Here is a 17041-nt window from a genome sequence, read left to right as displayed (position 1 = left end):
ATTCTTTCAACCATTCATTATGTTCTTTCAACCAATCCTGTGTTTAGTCCATATGGAATCCATTACTTTTCAGTTCATGTTTCAAAATATCTTTCCTTTATTCTTCTCTAAATTAACATATCCATTTTATTCATCTCTTTTCCTTTCCTAATTGATTCTCTAATCAAGTCTCCTAATCGGTTCTTGAAATAATTAATCTTTTCCTAGTATATTTTACAGAATTTGAATTCTTCTCATTCTCAAAGCTTTGAATATTCTCGTGGTAATTCAAATACTAAACGCTGTAACTCACTTCCAGCATACTCATACTGTGAGCTTCTATCATAAACAGCCATGGTATGACTACAATTTTTATGTTTGATTTTTCTCCTACCCCTTACTGAGTAGAATTATATTAATTCAGTACATTAATTAATTATAACAATGCTATTTTTTCACAGGAAGGGATACACTAATTTGTTGCGATTGGTAATAATCGCCAACTTTGATGTTGGTTTCTGCAGAGAAACCAACTTCTATTAAAATATTATATAGCTATTAAAATACCGAGAGGTATTAACCCTAGAAATGATAAACATCGATATTTTGACGGCATAATTCGATCCTTAACCGATAGCGGCAAACTGGTCAATGTACATAAAATTCAATAAAACAAGATCCGATCCTATTGATATGTATAACCGATCGATAGTGAATGTTTCTACCTATAATTCTGTTATTATTTTACTTGGTTAGGTTGCCTACTCTATCCGTAATGCTTTCATAACCGTGTAGTGTTTTGGTTACATATTCATCTATTGTTGTGCCATGAAAGTTTTATTTTTTAAAGTTTTCTTTATTTTAAGTTCAGTTTTCATTTATATGATTTGTAGCGATCCATGTTCTAGTAAAATTGAATAATTATTAAATACAAGTGTATTATCTGATTTTTATGACATTTCGACCGATGATGGTGACAGTGATATTATAGTTTCTGACCATGGTGTAACTTCTATCACTTCTAAGTGAGGATGATGTTTCTTCTGAAGATTAAAATAATGATAATAACAATAACGACGATCTAATTCCACGGGTAAGAGTTTATCCTCCTGTGCCTAGTATAGATATTACTAAGGAATTCAAAGTAAGAAAACCCAGCATTCAAAATTGTCCTGCTATGAATAGCAGTCCAATCGAATTTTTTTACTTATTTTGTACAAATGTTGTTTGGAATTTGTTGGTAAATGAGATGAATAAATATACAGCAAAACAAATAAAAAATAAAAGTGATTTTGGGTTGATGAAAAAATATTCTAGGTTGAAAAAATGGGTTGATGTTAGCGTTTCAGAAATTAAAAAAATTATTTCAGTTATGATAAATATGGGGCTTACTTGCAGAAAAAAATGTTGTTAGTTAATGGGACACTGACACCACACAGTTTATTCAATTTTATTCCAAGACAATGTCGAAGAATAGATTTCAAAGTCTTACTCCAATGCTCCACATTAGCCCAAAAGAAAGGGTAAACCAGGGCCAAGCAGGGTATGATCCTTGGTACAAAGTGAGATTTTTTTGTTGATTATCTGAATAAAAACTTTTGTGCTCATTTTATTCTATATCAAAATTTATCCCTTGATCAAATCACGATAGGCATGAAGAATTGTTGTGTCTTCATTCAATACATTCCAAGTAAGAGACATGCTAGATATGGAATAAAGAGGTTTGACATATGTGTCTTGCTATTACATATGTGATAGCAAGACAAGTTATGTACTGCAGGTCTCTTTATATAGCGGTAAAGACTTTTTACAACAAGAAGAACGAACGACCTTTTGAGCAAAAATTTGTTATGAATTTGATGACGAAAGCCAATCTATTGGACAAAAATTACCATTTTTTTATGGACTTCTATACTAAGTTACCTGTAACAAAGGGGTTGTACAGCTGCAAAACCTTTGTTACTGGAACTATAAATAAGAACACCAAATATTTGTCAAAGAAAGTGGTAAATGACAAATTTGGTATAGAAAAAAGCACTTATTTTAGAAAGGTACCAGTATTGCTGCTTGTAGGCGACAAGTAGTCAAAACACAGAAACCTGTTTACCTGATTATAACAGGATGTAATGCTGAGGACAAGAAGATCCGCAGTCATAGTGGACGAGGCAGTCAAGCCTGAAGTTATTAATAGAAATAAACTATCAGTGGGTGGTGTTGATGATAGTGATAAGTCTATTTATCATGTCTTGCAGCAGACCTACCAAAAGATATTGGAAAACATTTTCACCAATTTTTTGGAGTTGAATCTGCTGAATGCTTACCCGCTGTACGAAAGAAACACTGACAAGCCATTGAATTGCAGGGATTTTATAGTTATTATAGTTGGTGCATTAGTAGATGACTGTACAATCCAGCTATTCCAGTTGGATGGAGATAATTAACACAACATGATGTCCAACAAACGCTTGTCCACCTTCCTGGTCATCAAGAGCGATTATGTGCAGTGTGTGGCCATATAAAAAAACAAGGACACAGCTCATGTTGGTGTCCAGGATGTAATTGTGGGGTTCATACTGCATGCTATCATCAACTTGAATACTTCTGGCGACCGACAAAACAAGGGAGGAAAAGGAAAGTCTCTGGAAAGTGACTGAAATTAAATTGTTTTTACATTTCCCCATTGTGATATATTAAAAAAACAGTCATTATTTAGAATTAGTGAAAATCTAAAAAAAGAGAATTTTTTTACTTTCTTAGTGGAGTATTCTCAGAATAAAGGTAAGTAATTTTCACAATTACATAAACATGTTATTTAGAATTTCCTGTGTAAATTGGTATACAATAAGTTATAGTTATTTTTGTTCATCATATTGTAATTTTTTTTAAAAAGGTGTGTAAAGAGCTCGAAAAATGATTATCACTTAGTGAAATATATATATATATATATATCAGGTAAGGTTAAAACTATCTCATTCACTGATATTAAATTAAATTTTATCAAATAGTATATTTCTCTAAATAAATATTGTCTTTATACTTTTAATATTTTACTTTTATTTTTAATTTAAGTCTATATAAATGTTATGATAAAGCAGAGATCTCTGCAAAAGTATTTAATAATTAGGGGAAAAGTAAAGCAGCCAGTGGAAAAATTAAATTTTTTAAACCATTACGATAATGATAATTGACAACTACAGCAGTTTACTTGTATGGGAAATTTTTTGTATTCTGATAGGTATTAAGTTATTTATCTTTTATGCAATTTTTTTTTCTTTCAAAAATTATATTAATTAAAAATTTTTCTTTGTTAGGAATTTTGTGTATGGATTCACCAATGGTTTATAAAAAGTTCTTGATTTTCTGTTAATTGAATGACATAGTCTTTTTTTCATTTTTTTATATACACTTTTGCTAATGACAAAAATATTTTACTAGCAATAAAATTAAACCTATACTTGTTTGATTAGACTACTTTTTTTTATTGGTTCTGAACTTGTAAATCTTAATACATATTTGTACTTACGAACTTTATTTAACTCTTCATTTAATAATCGTACTAATTTTAAATTATTAGTATAACTTATTTCATAAACATTTTATTTTAAAACAGGAACAAGATAATTTTTTTTAATATCCTTAAAGATTTTTTATTGAAGGTGCATAATAACAAGTAATTATTATTTCACAACATGTTTAATATTATTCTATCGTGGAAGGTAATGTTGAAATTTATTTGTTCTCATTGTTTTTACTTACAGTTCACAAAGCTATTCTATAAAACAACTACTGCTTTCTGTGAATGAATTTGGAGAGATTGTAGTTCTCAAAAAACATACATCATCCATTACTAAATAACAAAAATGTTAATTCACAATACTGTTAACAATTTTGGATTGCTGGTTCAGTAAAATAATAATAAAAAAAAAATGTAAACAAAGAAGTATATGTTAGCCTTAACAGGAAGATTTTATTTTTTTTTGCTTAATATTACAGTGTGAAAAATGTGACCGCTTCAATTTATGATTTTATTTTAGAGATGAATACACAAAGGAAATAACAGGAATTATTTGTCGCCAATAGTGTTTACATGTAAAGGACTAATTAAAAAATCAGAATATAGGTTGTTGCATATTCATTAAAAATTGATTCTAAATACCTCATCCCTTGAAAAAAAAACTATAGCAAAAACAATAGAATCAGTGTTAATTATTGTTAGTGCTAATTGTGTAAGTTTATGGAATGGAGTTTTTATAATCTCATATAGAAACATTTAGCCTTTTTAATGTTGCAAGTTAAATGCTATTTAATTTGATTTCCATACCCTCAGTTTATCAGTTGTACAATCATCACCAACTTTAGCATTGCAGCTTCTACTATATCTTTCAATAGATTGATTCGAAGATAATATGCCTTACATAAATGGATTGATTGATGGTTATATTAATAATTTTTGGTTTCCTCAACATACTTGATTCTTGACTACCAGATCTATTGTCATTATCAACTTTTATTTTCATCTAAGAAGCTCCTCTACATGGAGTCATGGTAATTTCCAGGCTTTTGAACCATTTTGAAGATGAGACACATCATTTTAACAAAACCATTCTTATTACTGCTAGGAACAAAAAATTCAATTATTATATGTTATATTTAGAGCTCAGAATTTATTATTAAAATGCAAATTTTATCTATGTAAACATTGATAAAATTTTCATTTTTACATTTTAATTCCCAAAGATGAGAAGTTATCTTTGCAGGTATTAGGCTTTTCAATTTTTTGGTAAACGCTAGATTTTTTCTGCTAAATTCCAATTTAATAATGCTATATAGAGTATTCTATGGTTATGAAATTTAATAAGGAAGAAAAGTTGTAATTTTTATCTTTGGTAAGAAGAGAGAAACTTGGTATGATACTCTATATGCTTAACAAAATCGTTCATGCCTATGTTTCTATTTTATTGTTGTTCCAGAGCCACAAGCCTTTGTCACCAAAACATCATGTTGTTCATCATGGATTCAGAGAAGAATGTGAAGAATCTTCAGATGAAGATATTTGTCAGCAACAGTAGGCAGTGGAAAGAAGAATAGCTGAACTTCAACAGGAGGTTTGCTGTTTCTAATTAATTCTTGGCTGTTACCTTTAATGTTGAAATGTATTTTTTCCTCTTGAAAATTTGTCATTAATTGTAAAGCTGTGCTAATTAGTAGATTTTTGTAAACTTAAATTAAAAGATGCTTAGAGGGTTTCTCAAAGGAAACAGATTAATCTTAAAGTTAAGTTATTAGTAGAAGTGATAGATGTTTTACTGTATATACTGACTCATTAGCATTTAACAAATTGAGAAATTTTACGTAATACTTAATACGCAGAATATTAAGTGCAATTAAGACCTTGAGAATAGAGAGAGAGAGAGAGAGAGAGAGAGAGAGAGAGAGAGTGTCTGTAGATGGGATTTGATCCCATGAAGTTTGTGGGGGATTAAGTGATTTTGTTATAAAGTAAAATATTCTATTTGTTTGAATTTAGTATGATTATTCTTATTATTCCAATATATAAATCAAGTTAATGCATTTATCTATTTCTTTCTGTAATTGCTGTACTAAAAATACATAACAAATTAAGTCGGTAGAAATTGTCAGATGTTATGATTTGTACATTCAAGAAAATGATTTTTCGAGAACAACCTAATTTTATTATCTATTATTCTACACAATATTGAATTATGCGTCTTACCCTTGGACCTGTTTACATTATATGGCATTTAAAAGAAAGCTTTGTTGTTCATTGCTATTAATTTATTACGAGGTTATTCCAAAATTTATTTGTGGATGGCTGTTTAAAAATAGATCGGTTGCGATATCAATAAAGAAAACGTACAGTAAATGTCATTAATTTTACAATATTGTTGCACGCGTCTATTATCCATTCTTTTGAGTGTTGAGGTCAGTGAATCGTGGAAATAGTCATTTTATTGCTTCTCCCAACAGTGAGGCACAATTAGTTTTTTACATGTGGAAGGAAAAGGTTTTGTCAAGATCTTATTTCATTGAATTATGCTAACATTGTTCATGATAGCACTGTGAAAGAACGGTGCTGTTATTTAGAAAGGGTGTTTAGTCAACGCCTCTCCCTTTGACTCAATACTATGTAAAGATTAACAGAAATTTATAAGTACAATGAGTAAGTGACAATGGGTTGGTTCCAAAATGCGTCAACATAAAATAAAAGCGTGAAGCTAAGATAAGTAAGCAGTATTCAATGTGGAAATCATAGTGTTCTTAGCAGAAAATATAATAATAACAACAATTTTAAAGTAGTATATAATATTTTTTCATGATTTCTAAATTTCCTCATGAACTTTTCAAATTTTGATAAATATTTAGGATTTCTACAGACTGTTTTCTTAAGTTCTGTGCTAGCTACATACCAAATTGTGTTGACTAAATCAATGAATGGTTATTATCTTGAAATCTGTTGATCAATATAATACAAATAAAAGGGAGAAGTATCTGAACAGAATGTGTTATTAAATAGTATAAACACCTTCATGAATTGGTTAATTTAGAGCTCAAGTCACAGAAAAAACAGTGAAGCACACTAACAATTTACCTTAAAGAAAATTCAAGTAACCATTATTAAGCTAAAAATTGATACTTAAATTTTTTGACTAGCAAGAGGATTTTACTGACAGAGTTTGTGATCTGGAACAATAACAACATAAGAAATTTATTGTGAAATGTTGAAGTAGTTATGCAGGTCATTGCAAACAAATACCATAATAAGATGCTCACTAAGGGGCTTGATCTTATGAATGGTAATTGATAGCCTGCTTTCTGCAGGTCACAAAGCGTTTTATTGAGCCTTAGTAAGAAATTTTTTAGTTTCTATACAGGTACAGGTTATGTCCTGAAAAACTATCAAGAATGCTGAGGGTCTAGAAAAAACTGGTGTGGAACTGGAATGCTTGAATGTATGTCGGGAATTTTTTTTAATTAGTGGCATTCTGAAATCAATTTTGAATACTTTTTATTTATATGTAAATCAAATAAATTTAAGGAAGTTTAAATAATATTTAAAAATAACATAAATAAATAAAAAATTATTTAATTTGTGCAAAATAATTTTATCAATTATAACAAATGTTTGGTTAAAAAAAACTTGAATTTCTGATGAAAAGTTACCCAAATTTATTTTCTAATTAAATTAATTGTATAAATGAGTTTAATCTATCTAGTGTTTTTTCTTTTTGTTTTAGAAGAGGAAAAGTGTTATCACATTATTATGTCTTGTTAAACGTGGACCTGAATTTCTCTCAACCCCAATGAAAGCAGCAATGCCATGTAATTTACATAATTACATGCAATAATAAACTCACATTTCCTTCAACTTTAACATTGCCTGGTTTGTACAGTGATTTCAAAGTAACTATTGAGGTGTATAGCATATCTTCACGTAGTAAATAGGTGCTGCCACATGATATAAAATATATTTCAACTAGTAAAAAGGTAAGTTGTTATTTTATGTGTGTGTATGTATGCATGTATACAATTAATGAGAGGACCGGTTAAATAAAGGATTATTTAAATGTATTTTAAATGGTTAGTAATATTACCTGTATGTAAAAGCCTTTCATCAGATGAGACCGGTTTCATGAGCGCTTTATAAATGATGATTCATTAGTTCAGGACAGTCGATTATCTTGTGTGAAGTTGGCCTATACTTAGAAAATCAGCACACAATGATTTTTTTAAACGTTGACATCCTTATGCTTCCATATTTCACCTCTACTATGCTTCAATAATATTATTCATCAAAGTACGTGATTGCTCAGTATTTCCTATATTTACAAAATCGGCACTCAGTAATTTCCTTTAAATATTCACATTCTTTACTGTGTATTATCCACTGTGCTTCAGTAATATTATTCATCAAAGTACCTGATTCTAGTTTTACAACAATTTCTATTTTCTCATGTAAACTAAGAACAAATTGTTTGTGTTTTAACATTTTGTTTTTGTTGTTATTACAAATAACAAAATTAATAAACGCATTTAAATTAAGATAAATACACAAACATATATTGAATTATAATTGATTAATACACTGCACTAGACAGATGGCTTAAATTTTTGTTAGTAAATACAATAGCTATGTTAGCATTTCAAAAATTCCCTCTGAGTAATATAAAATTCCTCACTAATATTATTGTTATTTTCTTTTCACATGAAATTAATTGTTGATGACTAACTAATTTAACAAGCGCCTAAAAATTCCAATTGAAGAATGGTTTTGGGTTTGAATGGAGATCACTTAATTGGATGGAGAATCAAGGTACTGCTTTGTTTATATAGTTTTCTAATGTAATTTGAAAAATAAATTTACCATAAAAAATATTATGTGAACAATAACTCAATAGGTGGGTGGGAAGGAGTCCCTTTATGCTAATTATGAAATTATTAGGATAGGTGCGGTGCAGCTTACCTTTAATGGATCTTAAACATCTGTATGTGTTCCACCATGTTCAAAGAGCAGTTGTATGTGCATCCAGGTCTGGTTGTTTACTGCCACAGCTTATCAGGTGATCATTACAAATGCTGACCAAACAGTATCTTGGAACTGCTCATTGTTGGCATATCTGCGTTTTTGGATCACTTCTTTTACATAATCCCAGAATGCATTGTCAGGTACGGTGAGATCTGGACTTCTTACTGGCCAAGGCAGTGGAGCCGGTAACAATTCTTAACCGCATCCAATCCAGTGATTCAGAAAAATTTCATTGAAGCACTGTTAACATTCAAAGCAAAATGTGCTCGCTGGAGCACCACTGTCTTGCTAAAGTGTAATGATGTCAGCGATCCCTTTTGCTGTTAATTTTGGAAGCAACTGCTGTTGATTGTTCACAGATAACTGTGTTGCTTAATTGTGCCATTGAAAAAATAAGGACCGATGAGATGTTCAGCTGTCATCCTAGCCCAAATCATAATATAAGGTTGATAGTGTTTGATTTCCTGAAAAGAGTGAGTGTTGTCCTTCGCCAGGAAAACACTCCTGGCGATGCTTGTACGTAAGCATCTTAAAGTATTCTTATATCATATTTTTGTATGTCACATTTTATTGTTGTATTATATTTTTGTAGATTTTATTTTATTTTGGTAAAACTTCTACTACCAATTTTGCATTGTTAAAAGTAGGATTTGTATTATGTAGAGCATGGGTTTTTTTTTTAACTTGTGTTGGCTGGCACTGACTTCAAAAATAGTTGTTTGCTATAAATACTTTTACTTTAGTTAATTAAAAAAAAAAATTAATTATTTGAAACGCTTAGGTATTATTAATTTTTGAAGTCGGTTTTTACTTTTATTTTTTAAATTATTATATTTCACAATTTTTAGTGATATCTAGTATCTACATATATATTATAATTAAAATACGGGTAGGCCTAATATAATGAGACAGCGATGTTTAAAAGCAAATTTTCCAAGAAAGGAATGATCGTCCTAGGAAAAATAGAGAAAGAAAGATAGAGAAAAGAAAGAGAAAAATAGTCTAAATTATAAAGTTATCAATAACTCAGAAAATTAAATATTAATATTAATACAGATAACAAACAAACTGCAGGTGCAGACTGATAAACTTGTTTACTTGTTCAAGTATCACGTCACTGTCTTGCTCTTACCTGACTTAGAATTTATAAGGATATGTAATCCTTTATATAAACTAAATCCAACTATCACAAATTAACACGCACAAAAAACTAAGTATCTTCACAACCACACGATAGAAAATTTCACGCATTCGCACGATTTTTCCCCATAATCCAATATATATATTTCCAGTAAAAAAAATACCACAAAATATAGAAACACACCTGAAACGTGAAATTTCGTAGGGAGTACACATGTATCACACTATCCTCGACCCAGTGAATAACGCCACTGCATAATTATAATTCATGCTGTCCAATGTTAACTTGGACAGCCAAATCAGAAAGTGGAGATTACTGTGATAGCATGAATACTAAAAATTATTTGAAATAGGCTGAAGAAAACTTAGTTCCTAACCTTCCTCCTGAGTCTGTAGTAGTTATTGACAATGTTTCGTATCACAATATTCTTTCTGATAATAATAATACACCTTAATTTCATTCTGCAGAAGAAATTTCATAAGAAGCGTGCATCAGCATTCTATAAACTTTTACATAAAGATATTATTCAAATGCAATACTTGCTTTATGTTTTGATATGCAGCATGTATAGCCTTTGCCCAAATCTTCTATTAAACAACCATATTACGCGAGACAAATTGGATTTTACAATTTATGTCTAACTTAAAAGGAAAAGAGCCTTTCTTTTATGTTTGGATTGAGAAACTGGGTGGTAGAATCTTAACTGACGTTTCATCTGCTTTATTATATTATTTGAAAAATTATGTATCAATCAAAAACCATCTACATCTTTTCTGTGATGGTTGTGATGCACGGAACAAGAATAATATTGTTCCTCGTTCTTTGATATTTGTTATTGTCATAATCTGATTGTTCCGATTGGTCCATAAGCATGGTTGGACTCCAGCAAAATGTTCCACTTTTAATTTACAACCTTTACAATTGATTATATAGGCATCAAAGCAGCAAAGTAGAATGATGTTAATAACCTTCTTACAGATTCATTTGGCGAGTCTTGGAGAAACGAAGAACAGCTGTTCTGGTATGCTAAAGTAATCGATGGAATAAAAAAATAGGTGTAATGTAATAAGATCCACAGATGACTGTGGGTATAATTCTTAATGAAAAGTATAAACATATTAATTAACGATTATTAATACTTTTTTTCCTATAATTGTATTATTTTTCTTATAATGTGATATACTTCACAATTATAAAACATAATATAAAATATAAAAGGTTTCTGTTATATCTTGAGAATTAATTAACCGCTACTGATTAATTAATTCTCACCAAGCTACTTTTAAATCAATGATTTTATTAAACATTATTTGTGACATATTAAAAAACATGGAATATAAACACAACTTAACAAGTGAATGCGTGTTTATAGAATATTTTGTTTTTTGTCTTCAGTCATTTGACTGGTTTGATGCAGCTCTCCAAGATTCCCTATCTAGTGCTAGTCGTTTCATTTCAGTATACCCTCTACATCCTACATCCCTAACAATTTGTTTTACATATTCCAAACGTGGCCTGCCTACACAATTTTTTTCTTCTACCTGTCCTTCCAATATTAAAGCGACTATTCCAGGATGCCTTAGTATGTGGCCTATAAGTCTGTCTCTTCTTTTAACTATATTTTTCCAAATGCTTCTTTCTTCATCTATTTGCCGCAATACCTCTTCATTTGTCACTTTATCCACCCATTTTTACATAGACATCTTTACTAGTCACTTCTCGCCTTTCAGCAACACGTATACTCTTCAGTTCTTATTAAGTAATAGTACTTTATGAGTCACGGTTCTGCTGGTAGTAAATGTACATGAACAAATTAATTTTTCTTATATGAATTTTTTATTAGCAAGATGAATCGTTCCTTTTTATTCTTTTTTCTTTTTTAAATTCAACACACTTATACGTTATAATTAGTTAATTTATTAGTATATTTATATAGGTTGAAAGCAAAGTTAGAGTAGTTATTAAGAATAGCTTAGGTACACTCTACACCGATAACCATTTAATTAATTTATTTATGTCAAATAATGATCTGGGATTTTGATGTTCCTGGCCAGTTATTAGCTATTTATTCATTTTAATTTAAAATGTCAGTTTGAATGTTTAACTTTTTTCTGACAAAACAATTAAAATAGACCTACTGCGGTTCTAAAAATAGAACTGCTGAAGAGTTGAATACATTTACGTCTCTGGAAGAGGCAGTATCTACTTAAACGGGCTGTACCCAATATTAATAATAGTACTTTCTATGTAGTTAGATGTTTATTTTTTCTCTCCAAAGTGTTACAAATATTTAAGAAGTCTACAGGTTTTTTACAAGAAGTACTTTTATCTCTTAATATAACTTAAACGTATATAATTTTGATGTATTGTAGTAGTATCAAGCACTAGCTTTTCCAAATTGTGTCGCCGAACGGAAATTTCAAATCTGTTATTTATTATTTCTCGATAAATAAAATAACAGCAGTAAACCTGCTTCAGCTAATATGAATGTCAATTTTAAAATTACATGAAACGGGAGTCAAAGTTATGAATATAATTTTCTAAGTAAAATTACTAGATTTTAGTCTACCAAGCTGGTCTAGTGATAAATCGGTCATCACAAATCAGTTGATTAAGAGCTGATTTTTGAAATCAAATCAAAGGTTCCGAGGTTTGAATCCTGTTAAAAGTTGGTTCCTTTCACACCAATTTAATTTTTATATTATTGTTCACTAGTTCAACACATTACAGTGTACACATTAGTAACATCTTACATAATTATGGAAACATACATACCACAATATTGCTATTAAAATTGATGACTAAAACTAATTTTTAATCTATAAATATATGTAATCATTTATCTAAAAAAAAATTATGATGGCTGCTGTAATAAACACATAGATTTACCTATAAAATAACTTGTTATAACAAGCAGCAAAAACGACTGAAGCTAAATTGATGAAAATTTATATACATGTTCTTCTCAGTGTTCATTAAGAAATGATTTTTCTAAATTCCGAGTTTAACAGGTTAAGATGGAGCGACAATAAAATTTACTATCTTTTTTAATTTCATTTTAACAAATGAAGATATCAACTTGAATTTTGATGTGTGTAATTTTCCTGTAAATATCTAAAAACCATTTGTAATTTTTTTTTAAATTCGACCTTGAGAGGGATGAATATAGGTAAAAAAAGTTAACAATCATTAAAAAGTTTCCCTATTTCCGACTATATCAAACGAGATATTCACTGTATTGGAGATTTCAAATACTCTTCGATTAAATATATATAAAAAAAATCATTTTCAGGTTTTTTAATTTTGATTTTTTAAGGATTGTGACTATTCAGCACAGCAGCTCAACCTACACTGCCGCTGTTACTGTATGTGCATTTTATTTATCATTATTATTCTCACAAGCACGAGTTAAATGATCACAGCAGGGTCCGAAGGGCAGAGCTTTCTGGCTAGACGGAAAGGACAAGCAAAACGAGCCAAGACTAGCCTAATATCTCCTAATTGCGACAGAAAACTCGAGTAACCATGTAGTGTAGTGAAGCCGTGATTGAGATGCTACATTTTTTGGGGGTTTGGAAATATTCTTCAGATATATATTTAAAAACCGTTTTCAAAGTTTATTGAATTTTTATTTTTTAATGAAACATATGTAACCAAGAGCACAGGCAAAGCCGGAACAAGGAATGCAAATTTATAATTATAAAAATGTAGTCTATTAACCCCACTTTAATGGAGACTTTATCGGATAAAATTATAAATAGAAAAACTGTAGTAAAATATAAAGTAGTGAACCTTATTGCCTATTAGTTTCTTTACTGAATAAATTTTTGGTACAATACATTGGATTTATGCCAAAATATATATTGAATTATTTCTCTTCTACCAGCAGCCGTTCTCCTGTTGTACAACTTTCATATGCTAGTGTTTAATTACTAATTAAATTTTAATTAATGATTTAACTATCATTATATCGTAATTAATTAAACATTTTTCTTTTTCGTTTTATAGACATCGTACAATGTTTATATAATTATGATTATTATTTGTATCGCATACTGCATATTCTTTCTCTTTTTCTTATTTCATATTATTTATATGATGTTAAAAATTAAACCGTATTTTCTGAATTGAACCCTTCCAAACTATTGACGGATGAATCGGCTAACAAGGAAATAAGTAAATTTTTGATAGATACCAAGCTATTCACAGATACATCTAAACATTTGATTATTAACATAAAATTAAGTTTATTTACTGTTGAGAAGATGTACCTAGTATTATTTGACTACTATAGTCTCAATAAATACTGAAACATATATAATCTCTGCTAATTTTTAAAAAACAACCTTGAAGTTGTTAGACGAAGGTTATATTTACTTTTTGTTTTTCACTTAAGGTTCTTGTTAATTTCACTTTCATAAAGCGTATATAAATAATGCGTGTCTTTTGTGATTTTTAATTTATTCAGTTATTTCTTTTTAATTTTCTTTATTTAAAGCTCTCTATTAATATAGACATACTATGAATTATTTTTTTTTTAGTTGATAGTTGATGTTAGTGGCATATTATTTCATATTAACAAATACGATTTTTCTTTTAACTAATTTTCTTAAAAAACATTTTTTTTCCCACCTACTCCTCTGGAACGGATCTACATTCAAAGTTTGACTCGAACCAGAAGAGTATCTTAACTCTAGCTTGCCTCCCCAAAAATTCTATTTTTGGTTTACATCAATAATTTACGTACCGGTAAATTCACAGGTTCTCTGACTTGTTTTGCAGATGATACTGCGCTCTCTTACTCCTCAGAAAACGCATTTACTGTTAAAAATGAAATTCAAAATGACTTGAATATGTTGAAACTGTGGGTTACAATAAACAGAATGGCCCTGAGTATTAAAACTAAATTTGTTCGTTTTACATCGAGTACCAGGTCTAAGCGTGTTAAAGTTGACGATATTTATTTTAAATGTAAACCTTGTCTTTTGGATAATAATTTTTGCGGTAACTGTATCCGAATAGAGCGGGTTGACCGACTAAAATATTTGAGTGTTATAATCGATGAGAGTATCAACCGGAAGGCTCATATAACTAGTACGAAGGGTTACGTGAATTCAGCGCTTAGGAAATTCTATTATCTTAAATATATTTGTCCAATTTCTGTCCTTAAAACAATATATTATTCGATTATTAATTCAAAATTGCAATACTGCATTTGCTGTCGGGGAGGTACGTATATTTCTACTCTCAATCCTGTTATTATTGCTCAAAAGAAGATTGTAAGAATTATGACGAAAGTAAATAGCTTTGAACCGTCCTTCCCGCTGTTTCAAAGATCGCAAATCTTACCGTTAAGGTATATTTATGTTTATAGGGTTTTGCGGATATTCTTTATTAGAGGAGATTATATTTATTCAGGCAGGCTACAAGCACAGAACCGTGTAGCTATTCCATTTCTGAAAAACAAGGCTTATTATAAACGCTTCTTCATTTATTATGCCCCAAAGTTGTTTAATAAACTTCCAGTTTCTATAACATCCGCAAATTCTCTACCGATCTTCTCCAAAAGGCTGAGACTATGGCTTTTGACGTTGCAGGACATTCAATTTCTTTTTGATTAACAAGCTAAATTTCTCATTTTTCATCGAGCGACACTAATTTATTAGTCGTGGAATAATCGTAATTAAGTTACGAGTAAGTAAGTGTTAAATAAGTCGTTAAGTAATCTTGTAAACATCGAAGGTAAATTTCTATTACGTGTAATTTTCTTAGGTTATAAATAATTATTAAATGAATCTTTGTGTTTTTATTAGAGAAACTTGTTAGCATCCGTCTCAACTGATTATTTTAAGAACCGATGGTGACCTCAACACAGCTATGCGCTAAGCAGGTACCTATCTTTAGTACATACTTTTATTTTTTAAGTAATTAACGGTAATAAATAATAAAGCATTAATTAAAGTTTTTTTGTTTTTAGGTTTTTTTTTTTAGATCAAATCTAAGAATTTAATGTTAATTTTTAAGAATTAAAATTTTTTAATGAAAATTCATTTAACGCTATGTTTAATTAATTGAAGTTTAAATGTAGTCGTAATTAAAAACAAAAATAAGGATATTGTGATTTTAATTAACTTGAGAGAAATTTTGTAAATTAGTTTATTAATGTTAATTTTATATTTTTATTGTAAAAACATTGTTTTTTGTATATGTATTATGGAATAAAGAATTATTATTATTATATATTCAGAGGGGGTCCAAATCGGGGGTCGGGGGGTCAATTACTGATAGCAAGGCTAGTAAAACTAAGCTTGTATACAAGAAAATTAATCTTGACGTCTATTCTAATACCTTATAAATTAGAATATTAAATCTAATACAATGCATGTTAGTAACATGTACAAATGCAAATAAATGTGAATAGTACACTCACTACTACACAGAAAGTATATAAAACACACAGTATTAAATATAATATAAGGTAACTTATAAGTTATCTTATATTATATTATCTTATCTTATCAATCGGAGTATCTGAGAAGAAAAGATTAGAAGCTTTTGAATTGCGGTGTTACAGGAGAATGTTAAAAATCAGACGGGTGGATAAAGTGACAAATGAAGAGGTATTGCGGCAAATAGACGAAGAAAGAAGGATTTGGATAAATATAGTTAAAAGAAGAGACAGACTTATAGGCCACATACTAAGGCATCCTGGAATAGTCGCTTTAATATTGGAAGGACATGTAGAAGGGAAAAATGGTGTAGGCAGGCCACGTTTGGAATATGTAAAACAAATTGTTCGGGATGTAGGATGTAGAGGGTATACTGAAATTAAACGACTAGCACTAGATAGGGAATCTTGGAGGGCTGCACCAAACCAGTCAAATGACTGAAGACAAAAAAAAATATTTTATTTTACGGAATGGAATGGAATGCAAAGTTGGCAGGAGTCTATTACTCCCTACTTTATCGCAGAACCTGGACAGAGTCCCTTGCTGCTGGATCATTCTAATCGGGCTTGTTTTTAAAAGGGTTATTTTTTTTTTTTTTTTTAATCTCGGATCTAATTTTTCAAGTTTTGTCTATTATTATTTTAGTGAATTTAAGACGGATTTAATTGCATTCCAATCCGTTGTTAAACCAGCGTTATCGAACCCATTTCATGGGCCGACCGCGGAAGGCTAGGCTTATAAAGCCTGTTCTCCCGACGTAATTCCCCTTCAGACCGTCCACTGAAGTCCTTTCGGTGCTAACTCTTTAATAGGCTAGCAGGAATACGCCACAACGGGGCACTAGCTATAAGGAGGGAGCAATGCGTCCCCTTTTCCAGAGGAGTCGCAATTGCTGGGATATTTTGTCTTACTGTAAGTTTTTTTTAA

At 29.9% G+C, this 17041-nt stretch overlaps 1 long non-coding RNA gene across 3 annotated transcripts; it reads left to right on the top strand.

Annotated features, from left to right (window-relative positions):
* The first annotated feature begins 654 nt into the window (after positions 1-654).
* LOC142317367 (uncharacterized) lies at positions 655-15568 on the top strand. Of its 3 annotated transcripts, XR_012754722.1 has the most exons (5): positions 655-1072; positions 4950-5084; positions 7236-7485; positions 8241-8311; positions 15479-15560. It is a non-coding gene; the product is annotated as an uncharacterized LOC142317367 (long non-coding RNA). The 3 variants fall into 3 exon arrangements; XR_012754724.1 differs by lacking the exon at positions 8241-8311 and having other exon boundaries at positions 659-1072; positions 15479-15568; XR_012754723.1 differs by lacking the exons at positions 8241-8311; positions 15479-15560 and adding an exon at positions 10644-10781 and having other exon boundaries at positions 659-1072.
* The last annotated feature ends 1473 nt before the right edge of the window (positions 15569-17041 follow it).

This window comes from Lycorma delicatula, chromosome 1 (genome assembly GCF_047948215.1).
Source record: "Lycorma delicatula isolate Av1 chromosome 1, ASM4794821v1, whole genome shotgun sequence".
Lineage (NCBI taxonomy): Eukaryota > Metazoa > Arthropoda > Insecta > Hemiptera > Fulgoridae > Lycorma > Lycorma delicatula.
This window is presented reverse-complemented; position numbering and strand designations above follow the sequence as displayed.